Here is a 20,184-nt window from a genome sequence, read left to right on the forward strand (position 1 = left end):
TGACATTTTATACATTGTGGACGTCTCCCAGGATCTGGCATGATGATATTGCTACTAATGCTGCCCATTTCTCTTTTTTAAGGAAGGAAAAACAGATCTTCATTAGGGCAACATTGTGCACTACCTCTGGAAGCTGTTGAATTGGCTGTGTAAATCTCCTCGATCAGCAGACTGCTTTCTGGATGATGAACACCAATTCCAAATGAATGCCACAAATTGGCCTTTTACCAGACAACATGATGATTCTCTTTCAGGATGAAACTAAAGTTCTTTAACCAGTAGACCTCAGATCTGTCCCTCGAAAGAAAGTCTCATTCAGTTCTTAGTGATCTTGAAGAGTACCCGTTCGCTTGTATTATGATGTCTCTCAATATTCTATTGAGTGCTGCATTGTTCCTCAGGTCTCTCAGGAACATTTAGACGTCGGTTTGCCTTCCAACAAGATGTGGGCACTCCTCAATCAGGTAATAGAATACTAAACTGACCAATCTGTGTGCATTATCTGGTGACAGAGGCATTTGCGTTTTCCCCACTGAACTAAGGAAGCCAGAGAATCTGCTCAACAATGGCTATGAGTAATCTCCTTACAATTGGACCATTCTTTGGATCTTTAAAGAAAACTTGAACACTAATAGTTCTCCCCACAAGCGCAGGGTATGCCCACAATATGAACACACAAACTGCAAGAATGACCCATAAAACATTGTCATTAGGCACCACCATGCGTGCCTCTGAACAGGAACTCAGTGAGAAACAAATCTGGGTATTGCTCCCTCTTCCAGATGTCAAAAACGATCTCCAGATTTGGCATATCATTATTTTTCAATCAAGGCTTAAGCATGCCTCAGTCCAATGTCAACAAACTCTTGTGGCTCAAGAACTAAATGGCTTCCCTTAACTCCTTTTTAGATGAATGAAAAGAGTGTCCCGAAATAAACCACAGTCCAATTAACTCTTTATCTTTATTCAACAGCGTCTGTGTCCTTCTTCCTCACCATAGACCTAGTCTGCACATGCTGTGGTTCTTCCCTGATGCTTGCCTCGGATGGGTGTGGGGGTGAAGGGGGCTCTCCAGCATAGATTTTTACATCACGAAGAAAGATCTAAGCGTGTCTGCCTTGTACTTTGACTGCAGATGGTGTGACGTCCTCCTTTATGAAGGGGCAGTTGAAACACGGTTTGTGCCACCTTCTAGTAAAGTTCCTTATTAGGACCGCATCTCAGCCAAAAGTTTGGGAAGACATAACTCTTTCATTCCACTTGTTGAAGCATCTCCTTCTGTGTTCATTGCTGCCCAACACCCTCTTTGCTTGAGCTGATCTGAAATGACAAAGACACTTGAAGTCATACAAATAAGGTAATCCCGTAGCTCCTTTCCTAACAATTCTGCAGTTGACTGGACAACACTTCTAACCTTAGCCGGAGGTGTGAGAGGTGTCCTCATTCATCTCCCTGCCACTATTTAGTGCAGGGTAAGATGGTGGTCAGAATCTGGTTGATTTCTCAATGTGTACAATCCCAGTGGAAGGCAATACATCCATCCTGTTTTCAAGGTAAGCTTCAATTTGGCTGTTCTTTCTTTAGCAAGCCATTGAGACTCTCACAGATACTATTCGCTTGTGGGTGATAAGCCGATGAAAACCTGTGCTTTATACCAAGCAGCAAGCTTATTTGCTCAAAGACTGTGTTTACAAAATGAGGGCCATTATCTGATCTCAATATTTCACATATTCCCCATCTGGAAACACTTCTTGTGCTAGAAATTTAGCTGCACAGGTGGAGTCTGGGTGTTTACATGCCTTTCCTTATATCCAGCACAATCCACCTCGAGAAAGGACATACCACTACGATCATATATCTATATCCATTACATACTTGCAGCATGTTGACATAGTCGATATGCAAATGCTGAAAGGGGCCACTAGGTCTAGAAATAACTTCCCTAATTGTGCGCAATGTGTGCCCAGCAGTCAACTTTGACATACGGTACAATTTACTACATAAAATGCAACGTGTTCTATCAAATTTGGAACAAATCAATCCTCTGCAATAGTTGTAGTGAGGTTCTCTCTAGTTGTGTGTGCAGGGATGTGTAGCTGTTTCAACGCCACCCTTAATAAGGCTACAGGTATCACTGGTTTACCAGTACTGTCTTGTCACCACATTTCTTCAGAGGGGTTTAAAGAACACACTAACTGCGTCCATAAATCCTCCTCATCTTGGGGTGCTTCCCCTTGGATCTCTATCAATTGAGTCCTAGACAGGTTATTATAACAATCAGACACACTCATCATTACTACCATGCTTTCATTCACGTTCGATGTGACAAATGACATAATGTCATCTGAATATGCAACACATTTGGCTTCCTCATCTGCTGCTTGATTCCCTCTTGAGATAAAATCTGCCCTTTTAGTGTGAGCTGCGTATTTAAAAACTGCAATGTTTACTGAGAGTTGTAGTGGTTTAATAAGGCTGTCCAATAGGGCTGCGTGTTACACTGGACTGCCCTCCGCTCAGAGGTAACCCGTCCTTTTACAACGTGCTAGCGTGCACTGTCGACATCACATAGGGGGAGTCACTGTACACCATTACTTCCTGGTCCGCGTGTTTCTCGAGCATGATAACAGTGCCATCCGTGTGTGAGAACAAAAAGAATTCCTCAGCATAATTAGGAATCCCTAAAACTGGACTGTGCAAATTGCCTTTTTTAATTCATCAAACCCTTCTTACATTTCCTCAGTCCAAACACATTTCTCTTGGGTTGCCTGTGCTTTCTTCAGAGCTTAAAACAAGGGCCTTATGTATGAACTGTAATCAAAGACCCATGCTCTCACATATTTGCATAGTCCCAAAAATCTCTGCATGTGTTTTATCATCTGTGGCTTTACTGTTTTCAAAATAGCCTCAGCCCTCTCAGAAGTAACCTTCTTTCCTTCATGCGAGATTAATTCACCTATATTCAGTACTTCCTCTTGGCAATACTGCAACTTTTCTCTGTTAACTTTATATCCTTTGTCAGCAATAATAATCATTAGCTGAACAGAATCGCTTCTGCACTTTTCCTTTGAGGTGCTACAAATTAATATGTCATCTATGTATTGTAACACAACACTTTCTAAATCAGTATTGCTTAAGTCCATCTGCAGGACCCTATTGAAAATCGATGGAGACTCACAGTACCCCTGCGATAAACGAGTGCTTTTCAAACGAGTTTGTCTGAACAAAAATGATGTCAGATCTTGTGAGTCTTTATGCAATGGGATTGAGAAAAACACATTTTTGAAGTCAATCACAGTGAAATATTGTGCCTTAACAGGTATATCACATAAGATTGTTGCAGGATTAGGAACTAGAGGGAACTCGGCCTCTACAATCTGGTTAATTGGTCTTAAATCTTGAATTAAACGCCACACCCCTCTTTCCCTTTCTTCACAGGATAAATTGCGGTATTACACAGTGACTCTGACATCACTAGGATGCCTTGTTCCATCATAGCTGATATTGTCTTGAACATACCTTCATCTGCCTCTGGAGACATAGGATACTGTTGTACTCAAGGTAAAATTGCTTTGGTTTCAATTGAATCTTCACTTCTCCAACCCGCTTCAATAGGCCTACATCATAGGGGCCTGTCATCCATAATGAAGCTGGCACTTTCGCCCTATTGTCCCCAAAATACTTGGGACGTTTTTTGTGCTAACATTATTTTCTGAGGAACCTCTCGTTTATTTGCTCTCACCCAATAAATAATACTCATCTCAAATATCACTTTGTCAATAGATGGATGATTTCCAAACATATTCTGATCAGTGATTTCAGTCAATCTGTAACCCTCCCCAATGGCAATCACTGTTCACTGTGCACCATTGTCTACAGTCATGATCATTCCCATCAAGCAAAGCCATTTCTTCTCGCACTGTGGCTGCTTGTAATCCTAAAGGAACGATTCACCCTTCCCCTTCATCCATAGGTATATTTGGCCTAAATAAGAATTCATCAGGTATTCTCATAGTCCTGCCCACTAAACCTGGCAGCCATGTCAACAAAATGTGTACGCCATAGTGAAACACTTCTGGTTCTAATGACATTCCTTGTATGGCCACTAATAAATTCACTCACATTTAAATAATGCATTCCTGGGGTGGAACACACTATGCCTTCATCAGTGAATGAAATCGTCATGTTTAACTTGGTCATTAAATCTCAACCCAATATATTAACAGGTGTCTGCCTTGAATATAGCAATGACACCGACATGCCACACTCTCCTATAGAGACTGCCAATGCATCAGTAAAAGGAACTCTGCTTGTAGGTCCAGTAAATCCTTGAGTATTCATGGCATTTGCAGACATCGAAAATGTCCCCTCTTGTATACATGAATGTGTTGCATTTGTGTCTTCTAAAAACAAAAAAGATTTGCCTCCTATGTTAACGCCATCCCTTGGTTCCTCTTGAGGATTTGGCATTATCAATAATATTGAACACACACATCAAGTCTCACAGTAAGCTGTTCTGTTGTGGATACAGTCTCATCCCTGTACCTGTAAAAGGATTCCCTCCCTCAACAGTGACACCCCCTACCCTAGGAGTCATTAACTGTCCTGTGCTCATGCTTTGCTGTATCTGCATGGGTGAATGCTGTGACTGCCCTTGTGGCTGATTCATTGTTGCCTGTTGTGCCTGTAAATCTTGCTGCACTCTCTGCGCTTGTGTCTGCTACACTGTTTATTCTGAGCAAACCCATTTCCATTCTGCTGCAAATATGCAGGTGGACTCAAAGTCCCCCCTCTTGAAAATTGATTATTCTGCACAAATCCTTCACTTCTACATGTGCGAGCCCGATCTATCTCCACTAGTTAACATTTCCCCTTCAATGGCGTACGTGGAGAGTTTTTTCTGTACTAACTTTACCTCTACGCCTTTCCTAATATCGTCTTTTTTATGATTCTTTTCTTGTAAGAGCTTGCAATAATGCACAATGGTCAGCTGTATCTCTGACCACGGTTTGGCTTCCATACCCTTTAACTTCTTAAACTGCTTATGTACTGGGTCTAGCAACTCCTGACATAGTATGTGATAAAACACAGGTATAGATTTCCCCCAAGCCTTGCGTGTCTCCAAGCTCCACTGCTCTTGGAAATTCTGAATGTAAACAAGCGGGACATCCCCTTCCTGCATCTCTTTTGTCATTATAGCTCCCATATCTGATGTGTCGGGATACAGCACTCTAAGCACTTTCCAAACTGCTGCTCTGCAATTATTGAACGGTGCTCCATCGAGAGCAGTGTTTACTGTGGTAACACCAGAATATCCTGCTCTTGACCAAACGTCATCACCTCTTTCCACAAGGATAGCAATTATGAGACCCTTCATGTCCCCTATAGCCAACGTGTTTCCTCCTGTCATTTTCTCTAGCTCATGTATCCATTTCCCAGCACCAGAAGTTAAACTCTGGAGTTTGCACCTTAAATTATCCTTATCCTTCTGCGGCCAAGGTATATACTGTGGTCTTGCCCCTCACTTCTCTAACAAGGGGTACTGTGAAAGCCCAAATTTGCTCTCATCTCCCAATGTTTGCTTATCCATAGTAGGGACAATGCTTCTGCACTGCCTTCTTCCTGGCAGCAACCTTAACCATCTCACATAAGGTGGCGAGTCCCCACTCTAACCATGGGACTGCCCTTTAGGTGGATTTAGCCGCGTCAATGATTCTGATTCCCGAGATATAGTTAGGTCTAAATCTGACCATCTTACGTCTATTGTAAAACATCCCTCAGGGCCATATGCGTTACCTCCCTCCTCCCCACAGAAGGCTTATCTATCCTCATCCGACATCTCCTGTGCCCAACTCGTGTGACCTCTCCCTTCTTTGTCAATATTCAGAGTCAGTTTAGAGACAGCTCTTTGGACTCAAAACTGCATGAGGCTCCCTCTTTGTTGTACAACTATGTACTCTCAAGTCAATCCTTTTTGCCCTTCCTTTTCAATTCTTTCTTAGTCTTCATAGACCATCAATAGCATCCGCAATGCTTCTAGAGTCAAATACATCCTCTAAATGTGCTCTAGACGGACCTGCTATTGGCTCATGTGCTGGGAAGAACTCTTCGATGTCTTCCCATGCCACTACTGGATCAGGATCCATTACTTCCTTCTCCATGTGATAAAGATTGCGTGCTCTCTGCCTTCTCTTTCGTTCTAATTCATCCTCAAACTCTCTTTGCTTTCTCACTTCCTCTCATATCCTGTCTTCCTCATTTCTTTTCATATCTCTTCTCTTATTTGCCCTTCGTATTTCTTCATCTTTTCGTCTTTGTATCCTTTTATTCCTTAATTTCTGTTCCTCCTCTTCCACTCTCTTTCTTTCTAATCTTTCCCGCTCTTCGATTGCTCTCTGTCTATTGTCATATTTTCTTTGCTTCTTTGCTCTTTCCTGTTTCTTTAATTGCTCATCTTGATACAATTGTTCCCATATTTGTGTATTGTTTCTTTTTGGCCCATCATCTTTCAATCTTTCTTCCCTTTCTTTATCCTTTTTATCCTGCTCGTCTCGATCTTCTCTTTGTCTTGTGTCCTCGATGCCTTTACCATCGAGTTTGAGCAAAATCTGAATACCCATCCTGTATAAGTGTTAATTAATCAGCTTTATCTCTTTCTCCTTTCCATCTCTTTATTTCTCGTCCTATATCTAAGGATGTACTTGGTCGATCACTTGATCCTTATCACATCTCTCCTTGTCCCTCAGGACCTTAGAGATTACATCTCTCTCAGTATTTTTCTCTGGGCTCTCATAGCAGCTTTGTGCAGGCGACTCATGTGCTGGGTTACTATACAGCGTTGCTGCCTTAAGCTCCCTCAATGGCTATTATCGTCAACTGCTTCAGGGTGGCGGGTGGAGCAGAAGGCTCCTCACCTCCCTCTTAGCATACATTAAGTATCCAGTCTACAGGAGGCGGCTCATCTCTCTCCTCCTGGTACACTTTCCAGAGCTCTAAGCTCACTACTTGCTTGTCTGACTTTTTCCCCATATATGCAGCATGCAAATATGTTGTCATATGCTGCAGAACTACCTTCGATAGTGATCCCCCTTGTGGCCATGACATGAACATTTTGTCTGCGAGTGTTTAACCCATTCTGCATTGTACTGTCTAAACCTAGGTGCGTGTTTCGGCAGCTGTTTGCAAAGGTGTATAAGCGGAGTAATATCCTCAATTTTTGACACATCACTATTTGACCATCAATAATCACTGTTTACTCTTTGCAAATTTCAATAGTACTTTTCAAGAAAACAAAACAAGATTAGTGTGCACCAATCGTCGCAGGCTCCAAACCCTCTATTATCACTTTTTTCACTTTAATCTGCATAAAATATCATCAATTCAAGCTCATTAAATACACGCTTAATTCTTTAACTCTCGCGTTTCTCCTTTGTACGTTTATCAATTTCTTCTATTATTTCGTCATCATTACACAATCACATAAAACAGACAGACAGACAGATGAACATACTTGGCCGGCCACATATATGTCAGCCTTTTTCCTCAAGACTTATCCTGCCTCTATAAATACTCCTACAGAGTTTGAACTGCCCTCTTTAAACATGTCTTTCCCCAGGTTTGGCTCCTTCGTCATCCGCTATGGGACTCTAGGTGCTGTTTCTTTTGTTACGTTCTTTAAAATGCAGGTATCTAGGTGTACTCTTTATTGTGACCTATCCTCACGATACTCCTGAATTGCTTGGCCTCTCCTCAAGTCAATTTACTCAATATTTAACACTTATCATTCTTAAGTTGCTTTACCCCAGCCTCCCTCCATTATTTGAAGTATAGGTGACCTGGAAGGAGACTGCGCCTGATTCTTGCACACAAGACTTATTTTTTTATTTTTTATTTTTTATTTTTTATTTTTTATTTTTCAGAAAAAAATGCCCTTAACGTTGATGACACGTGTTTCGGTCCTCCAAGGACCTTTTTCAAATCAGGGCTATTGATTAGTCTTATGGTCATGTAAGATGCCCCTGTCACATAATGTGAAAGATGAGCTTCCATATGTCATTGGGATAAATCCCTGCTGTTCAGATTAAGCGCGTACAATCGCAAAGTTGCTACAAGTCTCATTATTTGTTTTCCCATTATCACTTTCTCCACTCATTGCCCACACACAATTTTGCCACCTCACTCAGTTTTACTCATCATTCGTATGTTTGACTTCCGACTCTCGGGATCGTCCGTCTAGCTATCACTTCTTCAATGTTTTGTTCATTCAGCTTCCTGTAGACGCCAGGAGGGGATTCCATGGAAACCTGGGGACCCGTCTCACCTGAGTTTACAAGCTTAAAGTTTTTAACTTATACCACTATCTACAGGGAGCTTCACGTCCTTTCAGCCGAATGGCAGAGATTATAAGATATTTCCGGGACCCCAAAGCTTACTTATCTTAATCAACTTTTTAAACCATCTTCTCAGTTACCACGTGAACTGGGTGATCGCCAGCCCTTTAAGATGAATAGCAACACCCTTTAGATGGATGGGGATGCAGATATTATTCATACATCAATAATAGAAATGACTCAGGTAGTTGGCAAAAAGATAACTTTTTTAATATCAAATATCTAAATCAGGGAGTACAACGGACATCAACAGACATCTCAGCACAAATTCTCTTAATGCATCTTAAGAAAAAGCATTCTTTTATTGCAAAAAATCATTGTTGATGACGTTAACCTACGTATTACTAATGTCATCCTACATGGCAAACTACAAAAACCTATTGAAGAAAGTGATACGGTCTAAGGGAATATCTAAGTTTACGTTCTATATTAGTATGGGACAGTGAGTGAAAGTAATTGGTTTCTTAACATCAGGTGGGGCAAATAAGCCCTCCCTTCAAAATGGGCACTATGAACGTCACTAAATACACAGCATCCCATTGGTTCTACAAACTATAGGACCCTTAATTACGTGGTCCCCTATAATTGGTTGGCACTCTAACCTCCATCAGTACTTTTCCACCTACATCTAGCAGCACGCAGACTGGACTTCCAGGCGCTGGTGAACTCGTCTTAAACAGAGCTTCCTACCAATTAGCATATACATCTATCATCACCTCAGTGGTCTGCTGGCAATTATGACTTAGAACTTTTCCTTGGGAGTGTTCTTTGCTCCAGACAATTCAGGGGAGTGAAGGCATGCGTAGGTGTGATAGTCCTGTTCATCCAACTTCATCCATCCACATGACTGAAGACCATGATTTCAAGCTTCTAGTGTATTAAAAATACGATTTTCTAATAAGCCTCTGACATCTTCCTTGTTTTTTACATGCCTTCTGAACAGGAGCTGTTCTTTCACATGATTTTGTATCCAATGTCAGCTCACCCCAGCCCGATAAGACCTGGGCTTCTTGGCTTGGCTTCATGGCTCATCCAGCCTTTCCTTTCTGAGATTCACTTTGTAATTAATTTGTTTTCTTACTGCGATACACTGAAAAACAGGCCTTCCTTTCTTAGCCAAGCTCTGCATTAACACGTAGTGGAATAATCCAATCTTTACTCGCTTATGCATATATGTATATGTTGGCGCATGCCGTAATCTATTCACTGTAAAGCATTTCTTTGCATTTGTACATGTGTAAACTGGCTTGACATCTTCATCATTTCTGCGGCATAAGCTTCTTCAATTTGATCCCAAGATGTCACTTATCCTTGGTACTCTCTTGATGCCTTATAGAATTTCTCCAATCTCTAGTCTCTGCATCTCTTCTATGTACATCAGCTCGACTCTGCATGACGTCACTATTTGTCTTGGCCATTCACTTTCTCTGCTTCTTCTGGGATTTCATTCACATGGCCATCATATGTTCTCGTATGTAAGTATGGTTTTCTCAATGGGAACCTTGCTTCCAGGATTCTCTTTGGTATCAGTATTCTTAGTGGTAACGCACGTGTCTCACACTCTGGTTCCCAACATATAGGCAATATGGGTGACGTGGTTGGGGTGGGGGTACTTGGCTCCTTCTCTACACATTGAGGATCAAGTATAAGAGAAAACCTCTTCAAAGATTCACTACCATGCAGCGACATTCTGACAAGGTACTTGATAAAGCAAAAGTGTATTGTTTGTTTTTGTATGTATACATTATGAGGATGTTGGAAGTGCAGACCAGGCCAATGCGTTCCCATAAGCTCTATGCTCACACCTGTGTATGACCAAAGAGCAAGACAAATCTTTTTGGAAAGCCATGTGTTTGCCACAGTGCACGAAATGGTCAGTTTGCAGTTGGGTAACGATGTAAGAGATCAAGACGTTAAGTGAAATAGTGTGACAAGATGATCGAAAAAGTGCAGTACTGTTGATGAAGTAATATGAGCCCAAGAGATGATCAAGGCCAAAAAAGATGCCCATTTAACCAAATCAGGAACACAATGACACTCTTATCAGATCAACCCTTCATGGCAAATTTAAAGAACTAAATACCTTACTTTTGAAAGCACACTTAATTACAAAATAAACTCAAAATCATTAATACTGTTTCTGTTTCTTTACGAATTACTCATTAAAAACTTAAGATTTGCTTCACCTACATTTTACAGGTAGATTCAATCAGAACATTCTTCCAACAAAATTACATAAAAATAAGCACATATAAATGCCATCAATCAACAGTTCTTCCTTAATACATGGATCAATATCTGTATAAATCTTCTGTCCCTTTAACTCCAAAGCATTTCAAAATAATTCTATCCTTCTTCTGGGAAACAAGGACTGTATTCCTATACAATTATAAATAAATACTCAATTAACTGTTCAACCCTTGGAATAATGTTAATCTTACTCTGTTTGGGAGAAAATTAAAACCACTAACTTTAGTCTACTAAAGTAAATATAACATTCTTTTGATCATGTCATCACCAGCGCCTAGAAACAACCAATGAGGATAGCTCAATTATTGTAATCATAGTTCATATTTGAAAAATTGTCTAAGTCATAAAGGAAACTTGTTGCTTAGCATTTTTAGTAGGAGCAACGTAACGAGAGCACAAGAATCACTTTACAGGTGTTGTTAAAATGTCATTACGACCCTCACTTAGGATCTGCATTATAAACTACCTACAAAGAAGATAGCATGAGTCACTTTTTTATACTCTTATAAAATAAGTGTGGCAAAGACATCCTGTCAGGCAACACAAAGTAAATCACTTTTGAAATATCATCCTATCTGTTCGCATTAACGATACCACAGGGTGCAACAAGCTGGAAAACCAACGTCCTGCCCAGCATTATTTTTTTTTAATCAATTCCAGTCATGTTGCATGGACATGTGTTCTTGCTCAATTCTGTAAATATTATCATAATTTCAACTTTTCAAAATAGTATATACAATGTAACAAAGATGGAGTTCATCTATATGAAAGACTCAAACAGACCAGATGTATGATATCTGATCATGCAACAACAAAAATGAACCTAGGCGAAATGAGCTCAGAGCATCTGTACACATTTAAACAATACCAAGTCTTGTCAAAAAAAAATATTTATTTATAAGCAATTTACACAAATATTTATTGTTCTCAACATCCACATTTAAACACCACCATTCATTCCATCATTCATTCACAATCTCACTATACATGTCAATATTCCACACTTGTGGTACTAAGACCACCTAGAGCCAATATATTAACATAGATTTCAACACCTCTTGGTGATTACAGTAAGTGTTAATACAGAAACAAATAGCATATTGCTTATTTGCTGTAACTCAACATATGTTTCGGTCGTCACAATAGGCCCCTAATTCAAGCCGGTAAATATAAGCGACCTTCTTCAGGAGACGGATGGTTCTGTTGCAACCACTCCGAAATGTCAAAAGGTGGAGGATGTCATCAAACCTCAATCTCCACGTGAAATAATGGAGACGCCTGTCAACGATGGACTAAATCCTGCAGTGGTGCTAGATAACTCTGCGCCTATACTGATCAAAAATTCAGGTATCGGGGTGTCTTGCGTCTTTAGTCAATAAATCCAAAGAGGAAAAATCCCTCTTCTCGCCTCATGCGGCCGAGTCCTGATATATTCTTATTCTGGTACCCCAGTTTTTTCTCATTGCGCGGTGGTTCCGGTTCAATGTTCCCTGGGTTCCTTCTCTCTTGTCCTGCACACACTCCAAATTTGCGGTACCGTAATGACCTTCAAGGTCCCTTTGCGGGTCCCTACCTTAACGGCTGGTACAGACCAGCCGTTAAGGTGGGGAGCCGCAAAGGGACCTCGTAGTAAGGCGTTAAGGGGTTAACGGCGCCACAACCTTTTACGGCGCCGTTAAACCCTTAATGTCTGGGTCGTAATGAGGCCCATTGTCTTTGTAAAAACTGCTGCCTAAATTCATTTCATTTCTCTGTATAGTGTGGGGAATCCTGTGGATGCCTCACCAAAACCCTGCTAAAGTCTCCTCCCAGTTTGCCAGGAGAGGGCGGATGCTTCCTGATCACAATCATGGGGTTGGTGTACTGTGAGAGGATCGCCTGGGTAGAGACAAGGCCCAGGGTGGTGGGGAGATTCCGTGGGGTGAGACACAGTTTTTCTCCTCTGAGTGGATACTCTTGCCACTGAGTTAAAGGAGGAACTGGCTTATTGTGACTTTGATATATCTCAACCTCCTAGTAAGGCTGAAAAGATAAACTCCAAGGTTGTAAGCATGCAATGTATTGTATCAAAAGAACAGGTCTTTTGTATCCCCTTAAATTAAATATCATCCTCAATACCAAATGTATACCACAATGAATGATGGGAATGTAGCCTTTTCAACACCATCTGTCTCTAAAAAGATTAAGCCCCACAATCCCTCTTCTAAAAATATGAATGGAACTAAAACCACCCTTAAAAGTGTAAAAGAAGTGGAAAAACCTAATTTCTTGAAAATTAACTATGTGTCCGAGAATCCCTCAGGGGCTGCGACAAAGAAAATTCCTGAGGAGACATGCAAGTAGGCCTAACAGCCTTTGGCAGGGTAAAGCAATCAATATTAAAGGCCTGCACCTGAGAGGCATAAAAGGCTGAAGGGAGGTGCTGGAACAGGAGCTGGAAGGTTGGCAATAGTAGTAGAAGGAGAATCGCACAAGGCTGGCAGTTCACGAGGAAGGGTGACCACTTAAGGGACGTCGGAACGAAAGAAGAGCACATTTCACCTACAGGTTCTGAGTTGGTCCTGTGTTCACAAAACCTGTCTGGATGTGGCTGCACTAAGAGAGACTTGGAGAAGTTAACGGTTCCCAGGTGCACCTAATTGCTGTGACTGCAGAGATGAAGTTGTGCAGCTACCTGAGGCCCATGTGCAGAAGTAAGCCGATGGAAAAAGGAGAGAATGGGACTCTCTGTGGTCGAGGCCGGATCGAGACACCCGTGCTGCAGAGGGAGCTGGGTCTAAAGAGTGCCTGAGGGAATAGTAGCAGGAAGAAAAGTAAGGAAGTAGAAGCCGTCTGCAACTGCAGTGTTTTTGGAGCATTTACGTGGGAAGTCTGCACAACCAAGGAAATGTATCATGCACATGTTTAAAACAACTCAAAGTGCTTGCATATAAGAAAAGCCTTCTCTTTTCCATTGTTTATTAACTATCTTTACTGGAGTGATCCTGTGTCTCCACAAGGGGAGAACCCTGGTGTGTAATCACTCGAAAGGTAGCAGCTGCCATCCTGAATTGTTACAAGAAATCTTACATCAAAGAAAGGTTTTGTATGAATGATGGTGATTCCCGATCCATCCACATTACAGCAGTATTCTGTATGAGTGAAAAGGAATGCACATCTTTACAATCTTTAATGCCAAAATTCTCCATCAAAGAGTGGTCGAATGTACATAATTCTGTTTTCCTTGTGAAACCCAAATCCAATAACATTCAGAACAAGAACTTTATAATTGAAGAAGTTGCAGAAGCAACAAGAAGAACAAGCATTACCCAAGCCAGTAGGCAAATCATTTCTAACCTGAAACCAACACCATTAAGATCTAACCACCTTTATTTTGAAGTTGACACAGTTTTTACAAATGCTGAGTCCTCTGACACAAGAGTGACAAGATTATCTAAGGCTGCAAGAGTGGCAATATAGCTTTGGGGTAACTGCTGGAAAAAAGAAGGTGTACATAAAGCTGGGGAAGGAAGTTGCGTACTTGTTAAAAGTACTGATCAACAATCTGTAAAGCTGAGACTGTTTAAGCTGAAAGAGAGAAGCAGTATAGAAGGCAAGGCAGACTCCAGTGGTAGCAGTAAGATAGACAGAAGAAGAGGCTTGTGCTTTCTAATGGCATAGGAAGCAAGAGTTTCTTGCCTACCTGTGGAGGTTGAAAACTCTTGTCGTTAGGTTGCATAATAAATCCTTAAAGTACCAAGTTGCAGCAGAGCTAACAAAACTGTGGCTGTCTAAAATATTATCAGAGAACAGTATATTGAAGGTGGTTGAATCAGTAGGACACTATGAAGCAAATGAGCCTGCTTTCACTGTGCCATCAGCAGAAGGGAGTTGTCAAGAAGAAAGCAACCCCTTTAGTAGAAGCATCCTGACAAGCTATACCAAAGATGCTGCCAAGGTTACAAAAAGGTGGACAGTTGTTGAAGAAGAAGTGGTATGTTTGTTTCAAACTTTGTGAAGTCTATCCTGGAAGGAGGGTATTCAGGATTACCATGGAGTTGTTTTCTTTGTGGAACTTGGAAAGGGAACTTTTCAGCAAACAGCATGGATCAAGTAAGACTGCAGGGACAGAAACTATAGTGACAAAAACTAGGAACACGTTTCATTGAATGCCGCACGATGATACCACTTCAACAATTCATGTTCCGGATTATCAGATTTAAGGCACAATTATTTTGCCTATTATTTCCATGGTCCATTAGAATAAATTAATTCTAGACAACGAGCGCTAACAAGGGTACATATTGACCCACAGGCACGGTGAATGAGTATACCAGTTAAAATAAACACCCGGAGAGCAGCCAGATGGCGCCGCATTTTTCTAAAACGTCCCGAAGAAATTCAAGTATAATACAGGTCAGTCAATCTATGGGGGCAGTAGAACAATTTGCCTTTTCTTAAATAGAAACCACCCATGAACTTTTTTAAATGTGTTTTTTAACATTTATTTAGAGTTTCTTGTAAACAACTGTGAATTTGGGAAGTATCTACTACATATGAAACAATTCCTCTGTCCTGAAGACGGCCTTTACCAACTAGACCAACAGCACTGTGAGGGTGAACTGTAGGAGTTATGCTGGCCAAAACATATGTCGACTAGATTCGAGTGAACTGCTACTAGCTTGTTTTTCCTCTTTTTTGAACCTACTTGAAACATCATAAAGGTGTCCTTTTTTCAAATAGCAACATCAGGCACACTGTATAACGATTGTGTATAGTGACATAGAGAGGCTGTACTAAAGGAAGCAAAAGCTGTCTCTACAAACATCAAATAGTTGAATTAATTTGCGAAGGTGAAAATCGTCAATTTTGAGGGTGAACCTTACAAGTGTACAAACATCATAGATGAACAGCATCTTTGACTGTATTCCCTTTTTCTGATTTTTAATTGCGGTTGGATTTTTTTCCTTTTCTTTCTTTTCCTGTGGCACCTATTTGCCAATATTAATATTATGGTGCACTGACACCTTGGAGAGTATAAGTGCTTTTGCACAGGTGTAGTAACTTTGGTTAGTATGTTAATATGTATAGATCCTTTTGTAAGGTTTTTAATGTTATAAAAGATGGATTAAATAAATTAAGTTGTTAGCTCTCAATAATAGAGTGGTGGTCTAAACAATTTGTGAATCTCTCAGATTGTGGTTGATTTGACCTGTTGTAACTTAGGGATGAAAAAGAAGGGGTAGTTGACCTATCTATCTTTTTTTTGCTATATAAGTCTCCCATTTGATAGTGTCATCCCCCCGATATCAAAAAATTCAAGAGTACACAATTGTAAGCATTGCTTTGGGACAACCCTGTTGGTTGTTGGGTTAAATAACAGTTTATTAACAAGGAATTACTAACCTTTTGGTAAAATGGAAAACACCAATTTGGTTTCTTTTACAGATGAGGTTTACCTCACGTTAATGAGTCTATCCTCACTGTTAAGTGATTACATCAATACACAAACAATAAATATACAATCAAATGATGTAGAAGTTCTGCTTCAAAAAAAGAAAAAGCTTGTAAGAACAGAGAGTCACGGTCAGCTAATGTTAGCATATTTGATGGTCTACAAATAAGAAATATCCCCCGAGTCTACACCCACAATATGAAGTTTAGAGGTAAATTTAGTGGGGTAAGCAACAAATGCTCCCGTGACCTCCTGATACTTATAATAGAAACATCGGCTGAGGAAACAAAATTACAACGTGATGAAATCGAAATTGTGGAAACTAAAATCAAACAAGTCAACGTGATCAAAGATCCCAAAGAGGTTCTAGCCAAAATGGAAGAAGAAATAACATTATTCAATAAAACTATTCTTGAGAAAAAAAATTGGAAATTAAAAAAAGATGTGGAACACTATAAAGAAAATAAAACATATCCATATTTGGTCAAAACTTACTATGAATATCTTAACAAACAGAACCAACTACATAATACCAATTTAGCTCACAGGAAATGCCCTTATGTGAACTTTTCAAATTCATCAAATAGTTCCACCAGCAGCGCATCAAATCCCAGCACGTCGACTGGAACAAGCAACCCTACTAGACCTCAACAACAACAACCTCAGTTTTTTCAGGGGCAGGGCAGGAGAGGCCGCAACAAATACCAAGGGCCACCCAGTATGCAAACGAGGAACTGGCAGGGTCCCCCACAAAATTGATAATACCCATCTACAATTTGACACAATACATTTTATCACCAGCTGAGGAACAAGTAATGATGAAAGGTTTGTCTTTTGTGCCGACTTCTAGAGCCAGAAATTACGAGACGGAAGTGGAGCTCCAAAAGTTCTTCTGAGTCATTAGACTGAAGTACTTTTTTCAGAAATTCTACAGATCCTAAAAAACAAACGAACATCACAGGTCTGAAACCATCATCAAGATTCACACCGCTAAATTCAATGGTAACACCGGCCATTATAGCATTTGAAAACCGTATCATCAAAGAAACACAATCTTTACTACAATTCAACAACAATTGTAAGATAATTTATCAAAAGAGGAAAGGGAAGCCCTGGCCAAACTAAAATCGAATGACACCTTTGTAATCAATTCGGCTGATAAGGGCGGAGGCATTGTCCTTTGGGACAAAGATGACTATGAGAAGGAGGTTATGAAACCTCTGAACGATCCTTCAGCATACCGCAAACTTCAACATGATCCTACTGATAGACTCAAGGAGGAAATAACAAGTTTGATGAAGCATGCCCTTGAGGAAGGATAGATAGATGAGGATGAACATTTGTTTCTGGTTAACAACACTCCTACCACTCCAGCCTTCTACATCCTTCTGAAGGTGCATAAAAGTCTATCAGCTCCACCTGGATGACCAATAGTCGCTGCCATGAATTACATCCTCGAACTCCTCTCTATGTATGCCGACTGGTTTCTACGTCCTTTCGTAAGTCGAATGCGGTGATATATTAAAGACACCACCAGTATGATCAATACCATCAGCCTCATCCCTATCATTCCAGACGATGTATTAGTCACCTTTGATGTGGTTGCTTTATATGCAAGCATACCACAACAGGATTGCTTAACAGTCATGGGGAAATATTTGGACTCACGTACCACCACCCTACTAAAAGTACCAACAGCGTTCATCATGGAGTGCATATGCCTGGCACTAAGAGAAAAAAAAATGTCTGTATGGCACAACATTCTTCAATCAACTACAAGGAACCAGCATGGATGCGACCTTTGCCCCAGACCTGGAAAACCTTTATATGGACCATTTCGAGGAAAATTCCATTCATCACCCTACTAACCTCTTCAGCCATAACATTCAAACATGGCTCAGATACATCGACAATGTATGTATGTTATGGAGGGGCTCAATAACTCAACTCATGTAGTTTCTCACACGGTTAAACATCCAAAATCCATGTATATAATTCACAATCGAATACAATATGCGTAAGGTTTCCTTTCTTGATTTGGAAATTGTGAAAGCGAACTATGGCACACTAGAAACAGTGTTGTACAAAAAGCCTACAGACAAGAACATGTTGTTAAATTACGCCAGTTTCCATCCCAAAAGTTTGAAAGAAGGTCTTCCCTTCGGCCAGGTCCTACGCATTCATAGCCAGCTGATTACAAACTGCATGGCTCAGCGCTAACCACCAGATTGAAAGAGAAGGGATACCTGAAATCAACAATACGGAGGGCCTACAAAAGTGCCCAACATATGAATAGAGAAACATGCTTACACACTTTGCCAAAAACTGCTTTAGACAAAATGACGTGTGTGAGCACCTTTAGCCCCATCAGCAGTTCCCTATGGAAAATTATTCTCAAGCATTGGGATATGATTACAACTGAAGATTTTCACCCCTTGAAACCCAGTTTAAATGGAAAAGGAATCTAAAAGATAGCCTGGTACACACATACCATATTTAACAAAAACCTACGCAAATTCAGAGCACACTGTGGGGGCTCCCTCTGGTTGCTGGCCATCATTAATGTGGCAAATGCTCAGTCTGTCCACTAACTAGGGATATGAAAAACATTACCTTAAGTACACATGTGGTCCAACTTGAAAAACTGTCACCTCTTTAGAAGAGGCACCAAGCAGGAGAGGTAATCTTTTGTAATAAAGAGCAGAATACCTTCTTTATTAAACAAAGTTTTGGGCATACGATGATTTAAATAAAATCCTACTTTATGCAATTAAATAAATTGTAACTCTCAGTCGGTCACTCTCCTTAATCTTTAGAACGGTGGGTGCCACTGTGAGCCTCCTGAACAGCCAGACAGAATAGAAGCACAGCGTTCAACATTGAATGCCACACAATGATACTACTTCAACAATTCATGTTCCGGATTATCAGATTTAAGGTACAATTCTTTTGCCTATTATAAGCATGGTCCATTAGAATAAATGAATGCTAGACAACGAGTACTAACAAGGGTACATATTGAGCCACAGGCACGGTGAATAAGTATCCCAGTTAAAATAAACACCCGGAGAGCAGCCAGATGGCACCACGTTTTTCTAAAACATCCCAAAGAAATTCAAGTATAATACAGGTCAGTCAGTCTAGGCGGGCAGTAGAACAAATTGCCTTTTCTTAAATGGAAACCTCCCATGAACTTTTTTTAAATGTATTTTTTTACTTTTTTAGATTTTCTTGTAAACAACTGTGAATTTGCGAAGTATCTACTACATATGAAACAATTCCTCTATCCTGAAGACGGCCTTTACCAACTAGACCAACAGGACTGTGAGGGTGAACTGTAGGAGTCATGCTGGCCGAAACATATGTCTACTAGATTTGAGTGAACTGCTACTAGTTTGTGTTTCCTCTTTTTTTAACCTACTTGAAACATCACAAAGGTGTTCTTTTTTCAAATAGCAACATCAGGCACACCGTATAAGAATTGGGCATAGTGACATAGAGAGGCTGTACTAAACCATCAAGGAAGAAACAGCTGTCTCTACAAACATCAAACAGTTGAATTAATTTGTGAAGGTGAAAATCGTCAATTTGAGGGCGAACCTTACTAGTGTACAAACATAGATGAACAGAATCTTTGACTGTATTCACTTTTTATGACTTTTAATTGCGGTTGGATTTTTTCCTTTTCTTTCTTTTCCTGTGGCACCTATCTGCCAATATTATAGTGCACTGACACCTTGGAGAGTGTAAGTGCTTGTGCACAGGTGTAGTAACTCTGGTTAGTATGTTAATATGTATAGATCCTTTTGTAAGGTTTTTAATGTTATAAAAGATGGATTAAATACATTAAATTGTTAGCTCTCAATAATAGAGTGGGGGTCTAAACAATTTCTGAATCTCTCAGATTGTGGTTGATTTGACATGGTGCAATTTAGGGACGAAAAAGAAGGGGTAGTTGACCTATCTATCTTTTTCTGCTATATAAGTCTCCCATTTGATAGTGTCATCCCCCCGATATCAAACAATTCGGGAGTACCCAATTGTAAGCACTACATTGGCATAGGCCATTGGGTGCAAAGGCAAGTGCTAGGAGCGGACGGAAGCTGAGGG

Source organism: Ambystoma mexicanum, chromosome 6q (assembly GCF_040938575.1).
Source record: "Ambystoma mexicanum isolate Mex_15411 chromosome 6q, UKY_AmexF1_1, whole genome shotgun sequence".
Lineage (NCBI taxonomy): Eukaryota > Metazoa > Chordata > Amphibia > Caudata > Ambystomatidae > Ambystoma > Ambystoma mexicanum.